Source organism: Hippocampus comes, unplaced genomic scaffold (assembly GCF_001891065.2).
Source record: "Hippocampus comes isolate QL1 unplaced genomic scaffold, H_comes_QL1_v1.1 scaffold128, whole genome shotgun sequence".
Taxonomy (NCBI): domain Eukaryota; kingdom Metazoa; phylum Chordata; class Actinopteri; order Syngnathiformes; family Syngnathidae; genus Hippocampus; species Hippocampus comes.
Window position 1 is genome coordinate 628,596 of NW_017805852.1, and position 5,739 is coordinate 634,334.

Genomic DNA, 5,739 nt, shown 5'->3' on the forward strand with positions numbered 1-5,739 from the left:
AAAAATGGGGGGGGCGGGGGGGGGGGGGGGCGCGGAATTGTTTGCCAGCCGGTCACAGGGCGCACAAAGACAAACAAGCGTTCACACTGACATTCACACCGAGGGCCACCGGATTGTGTGCAACCCACTTGTGGTCGTCGCGCTTGCCATTTCCTGACACTGACCCTGAAGTGAATATCCGGTCATCACAAATGCGGCCTGTGACCCAACCGGTGCGCACCCCCCCCCCCCCCCCCCTTCTGTGTATTAATTATTTAGGTGTCTGTGTTATAACCCTCCGGCTAAAGTGTCGGGGGTATAGCTCAGTGGTAGAGCATTTGACTGCAGATCAAGAGGTCTCCGGTTCAAATCCGGATGCCCCCTTTAGTCAGACGTGGCAAAGTGAAACCGCGCTCGCCAATGACGTTTTTGCAAATGTGCAAGATATGCCTCGGCTCTGTTGAGGTTGGGAAAGACTCCAGTCATCAAATTTGGGGGCGCATCAAACTGACCGCTAATGGACGAAGTCATCTCACTTTGATCCAATTCCGACGAAGCGATCAGGTTTGACCCTTTCCAATGTCATCACGCCAAAGTCCCCAAATTGAGCATGTGGGCGTCCTGCAGGCAAACTCAACAATTCTCTGCGAGCTCTGAAAGAATTCCGTGAATGTGGAGGGGTCTTACTTGGTGTTTGTTGTGGAAACTGGATCCAAAGTGGGCCGAGGAGCAGGAGGACGGCTGATGTAACACAACCTCATTTTTACTTGCCAACCGGTTTTTGGGTTTTTTTTTTCCTCACAACGGGAAGAAAACTCCTGGCTGGAAGGACGACAATTCGTTATTTTTGTTGTTGTTGGGATTACAGGTTTGAAGTGACACCATTTCCTCGCTATCTTTCCCTTCATCTGACTCTTCCGGAGCCCAACAGGAAGCAAATAGGCGCTGGGAAATGCTAATTAAACTGTGGCCCATTGGCTTCCGTTCAACATTTTCTTGCATTCGTCTACACCGAAACAGCAGCAGCCTAAGATTCGACCAACATCAGAACGGTTGTGAATTGGCATTTAAAAAAAAAAAAAAAAAATCACATATTTCATCCATTTGCATTGAATCTTCAATTTATTGAGGGACCCAAGCCGAGCGCGTCTGACTCCTGATCAAAAGGTTGGATCAAATCTGAGTCATTGAGGCGCACTCGACATCCGTCGTCAAATCCAGCTTCTTTCGTCTTCGGCAGCTGGCTAAAGTCAAGCCTATCCTTTCTCAAAATCACTTTGAAACAATCCGAAACAATCCTTCAGGCCTTCGTCACATTCCGCAATTTCCTTTGGAGTCAACCAATCCTCCATGAAGCATCTCCAGTTGCTCCAGAATGCCGCCGCTCGCACCTCTTGACTGGTACTCGTAAGAGGGAGCACATCGCTCCCTTCACTGGCGACATTTGAGAGTTCTTTGGAAGATCCTGTGACTCGTTTGGAAGTCTTGAACCCGAGACCTCCTGATCGACCGTCAAATTGATGACCTTTCATACCTGCGACTGACTCCTGCACAAGGGGCATCTTGAACCCGAGCCACCTCGGGCACCTGCCTGTTAACAATCTCACCTGGTGGATGTGGGGGGTATAGCTCAGCGGTAGAGCATTTGACTGCAGATCAAGAGGTCTCCGGTTCAAGTCCGGATGCCCCCTTCTTCTTCTCTCTTTTGTACACAGTTGATATGAAGAGTGCACGGTTTTGGAGGATAATCACGAAAGAAGCCAACCCCTCTCCTCTCAGCTGCTCGATTTCCCCCCGCGGCTCATTCGTATGATTGTGTGTGTGCGTGTGTGTGTTTAACTGTGTGGTGCAGGGGTCGGGCATTTGTCAGTAAACTGCAATGATGTTGCAGCAGGGTTGCAGATCACGTTGCCTACTTGTGTACTCAACCGCTGCACCTGTAGCCACAACGTAAGGACTTCAACTCGTTCAGCGGCAGCCATTTTCAGACCCTTCTTTACCCTACCATGGGGTTACATGTACCTGGGATTGAATGCCTGGATAAAAAAAAAAAAAAAAAAAACATCCGTGGCATTGTATTTACTTCTATGGTGCGTTGGCAGCACGTCTGACTCCGGATGAAACAGTTTTGTGTTCAAATCAGGTTCAGCGTCATTCCTCCTGTCATTGTGTCAATCAAGATGTCTCTCGTTCAAATCAGATCCCCCTTTTGATGCTCTTTTTTGTCAAAGTTTGTGATCATGAACCATTTCGGAGTTCGGAGGCTTTTCTTGAAAGAAACAGTTGCTATAGAAACGTCGCCAATTTTGCTCCACCAAAAATGCCTTTTAGCAACGCGCAAAACTGTCACGACAACTCTTGAGCCGACAAAACAAACGTCCTCGCTGTGACGTGCACACGGAAGGAACCGTGCGATGTGGAGGAGGAGGCGTTACCATTGCACCGCTGAGACTCTGGAATACCCCTTTTCCACTCCAAACGGGTTTGGGTTTTTACCGGCAAAGAGCCAAGTAGGAGCCGCGTCACGACGTCTGACCCGGCCGATATTCGGGAGCCGGCTGAGGCACCGGTTTCAAGCGCCAGAGCTCCAGCCGATTTCGGCGGTGGAGAAAGAAACCTGGCGCTCGCCCGGGCGCTGGCACGCAACTTGCGCGAGCGCGCTGGAAAAAAAAGGGCCATATTTCATGCGGTGTGCAGTAAAAGTCCCCCCCCCCCCAAAAAAAGCTGGGCTGGGCTTCTGCTTCCGCTGTGACTTTCCCTTTACAGAGGTAAACACTCGTCAGACTCTGTGGCGCAACGGTAGCGCGTCTGACTCCAGATCAGAAGGTTGCGTGTTCAAATCACGTCAGGGTCATTTCTCTTGTTGATGGCGACACTCAAGAATTCTCGGCTTGGAATCCAAATTTCCCTGTTTGGCAGCTGATCAAAAATGTTCAAAGCGCATCGTTTCGTATTTTCGATGCGATTGAGAAAAGCAACTTTGAACAACGGCTAAAAGTGGATTTTTGCTCTCTTCAAACCTCAGGAAAAAAAAATAATCAATTGACCCTGACGTGATTCGAACACGCAACCTTCTGATCTGGAGTCAGACGCGCTACCGTTGCGCCACAGAGTCCGGCGACGGGCAAGTCTGTGCAGGTAGCAAGAGCAGTAGCAAGGTGAGGAAGCCACGGCAGGTGTTCGAGTTCACAGCGTTTGCTCAACGGTTTGGCCGCGACGGTGGGCGGCGCACACTCCCACCAAGACGGCGAACATCAAGTGGACCGAACGAGATACACGGCAAACGATGGACCTACCCACCATTCCATTGACCCATCAAAGCCACCATCAATCTAATCTTCCCACCAAGATAGCCACGCCCCCAAACCTCCACCCCCGGAAAACGACGTCGAGGAATTTCCATCTTGACTTCTCGTTTCCTGAATGTGCTGCAAAGAGGAAGCGCTGCAAGAGGCTAAAACGGGAAAGAGAAGTTCTAAATTTACCCGCCGAGCCCCAGAAATGTCACCATGTTTGGAGAAAAATGTTCTTTCTTACATAAGAGCCTTTACATAATTGAGGAATGTAGGTCGGACCAAAGGCCAGACTTCGACGCTCGCGGCTCACACGGCACAAAGCGGTCAACGTTTTCCTTCGAGGACTGCACGGAATGACTTGGAACATGTGGCGAACTTCTTCGACTTCTCCCTTTCGTAATTTTGCTGCTGTAAATTGGAAATTTCTCCATTGGGAGACAAATAAAGGTTTTCTTATCTTATCTTCTTATTAGCATGTTAGCTCAGCCCAACAAAGCTGGCCGACTTTTGAAACCTGGCAGGTGGAACGAACAAATTCTGATGAAAGCAATTGTACACAAATCCATTCGGTGAGAGCCAACATGCAGCGCTGTTAGCATGTTAGCATGCGAGCTCGTAGCGTAGCAAATTGAATCGCATGACTGTCGGTTGAAAGTTGAAAGAAGGTCAAGCGTCCATAAAGTGGAAGAGGACATTCGCGGAACGCATGCGCGCATTCTTACATAAGCGAGTATTAATACGAATCATGCTCGATATTCATATGCTAAGCCGATCGTTAATGAGATTAGCATGCCGCGCGTTATTGAGGTTAATCGGTTTAAGGCGGACAGCCAAACGTCGCCCAAGCAAATTCATTTTCCGCCCGGATTGAAGTGGAGGGGGCGGGACGTCAAATGCGATTGGCTGTCATGTTGGACCACCGGCAACGATTACACAATCCACAGGTCCAAAAGTTGTTTTTTTTTTTTCGTAAACAGTAAAAAGTTGCGAATTACAGGAGTCAAGTTCATTTTCTCATAGAAAAAAAAAGTCTTTTCCCAAGACAGAATAACGTATTTTCCTTCACTTTAAGGAAAAAGACTTAGTTTTTATTTTCCCAAATTGGAATATCACAAATGAAAATATGGAGAAATCTATTTCTGTGCTTCGATTGTACATCGGCTTTCTGCAAAACACAAGCAAACACGCACACATGCACAGAGTGTACGTATGTGACATTCCCAGCTGGCTAATTCCTTCCTCGTGCTTGAGTGTTTATATGCAGACACACACACACACACACACACACACACACACACACACACACACACTCACACACACACAGTACTTCCTTGTTCAGACACAATCAGCTCGAAGCCGTTACATAACCTGCGGTTTCAGACCACTCTGTCCTTTTGCCTTTCCCACAAAACACAACAGAGGCGAGATGCTACCACGTCTGTTGCGATACTGCACAATATTACGCCCAAAAGATTGTTGGACAAAGTTTGACCCAGGAACAGATGACAAGAAAGCTCTGTATTGTTCAACATCAACCTTACGGCAAATCATGACCTCCGAGAAACCGCGACTTTACACACACGCGGGGCAGCAACGCTCACAGACGTATCTACAACTCCAACTGTAGCTGAGGGTAGTTGTGGACCTTCTCTGCCTCTTCTATTTGCTGTTCATTCCGCTGCATGTCTTCTAGACGTGCTCAATACTGCCCCGCATGTTGTGGCAGAGCGTGGTACTACACTTGTGGTGCCCGAGTGAATTGGGGCGAGCAGTTTTTCAAACGGTCGGCTCTCCAGCTAATCCAAGAACAGTTCCAGGAACTGAAGGTGGAAATGTTGCTTTAGAGGACTATTGCGTGCTTGGACTGGAGAGACGAAAGTGGAAAGTTATTTTGCGGGTCATTCATCAAACAGGCAAAAGAAGACTTTGCTTTCGTGCCTTTGAAGGGTCCAGGAACACGGCTGATTGCGAGTTCCGAGAACTAAACGCTAAAAGGACCATATTGTGAATCTCGTTGGGATTGACAGCTGCCCCCGTCCCACCTTTCACCTGGTGACACTTCGCCGTGCCGTTCCACTGACTGGTTCCCCATGTGGCAATTTTTAGAATTTTTATGATGGTTAACACATTGTTATATGTATGCTAACATATAGTGGCGTAAGTAGATGTGGGATTGATTAATTGGTTGATTGATAGTTTTTTTACCTTAATCTGGTTGGACATCCTTCATTTCCCTCATCACTTCATACTCCACTCACATGTGCGCACACACACAAACACACGCGTGTGTGCACACACATGCCACAAATCAAGCAGATTGCGATGATGCCTGATGGATTAGCAGCTTTGCCTGTGCTGTTTATGGATTACAGTTTTATGTGTGTGCGTGCGTGTCTGTGTGTGTGTGTGTGTGTGTGTGTGTGTGTGTGTGTGTGTGTGTGTGTGCGTGTGTGTGTGTGTGTGT

General features: G+C 48.2%; 4 non-coding genes across 4 annotated transcripts; 3 read left to right on the forward strand and 1 right to left on the reverse strand.

Annotated features, from left to right (window-relative positions):
* The first annotated feature begins 291 nt into the window (after positions 1 to 291).
* trnac-gca (transfer RNA cysteine (anticodon GCA)) lies at positions 292 to 363 on the forward strand. The gene has a single exon. It is a non-coding gene; the product is annotated as a tRNA-Cys (tRNA).
* A 1,235-nt stretch (positions 364 to 1,598) lies between these two features.
* trnac-gca (transfer RNA cysteine (anticodon GCA)) lies at positions 1,599 to 1,670 on the forward strand. Its single transcript has one exon. It is a non-coding gene; the product is annotated as a tRNA-Cys (tRNA).
* A 1,091-nt stretch (positions 1,671 to 2,761) lies between these two features.
* Positions 2,762 to 2,833, forward strand: trnaw-cca (transfer RNA tryptophan (anticodon CCA)). Its single transcript has one exon. It is a non-coding gene; the product is annotated as a tRNA-Trp (tRNA).
* Positions 2,834 to 3,022: 189 nt separating this feature from the next.
* trnaw-cca (transfer RNA tryptophan (anticodon CCA)) lies at positions 3,023 to 3,094 on the reverse strand. Its single transcript has one exon. It is a non-coding gene; the product is annotated as a tRNA-Trp (tRNA).
* Between the last annotated feature and the right edge of the window lie 2,645 nt (positions 3,095 to 5,739).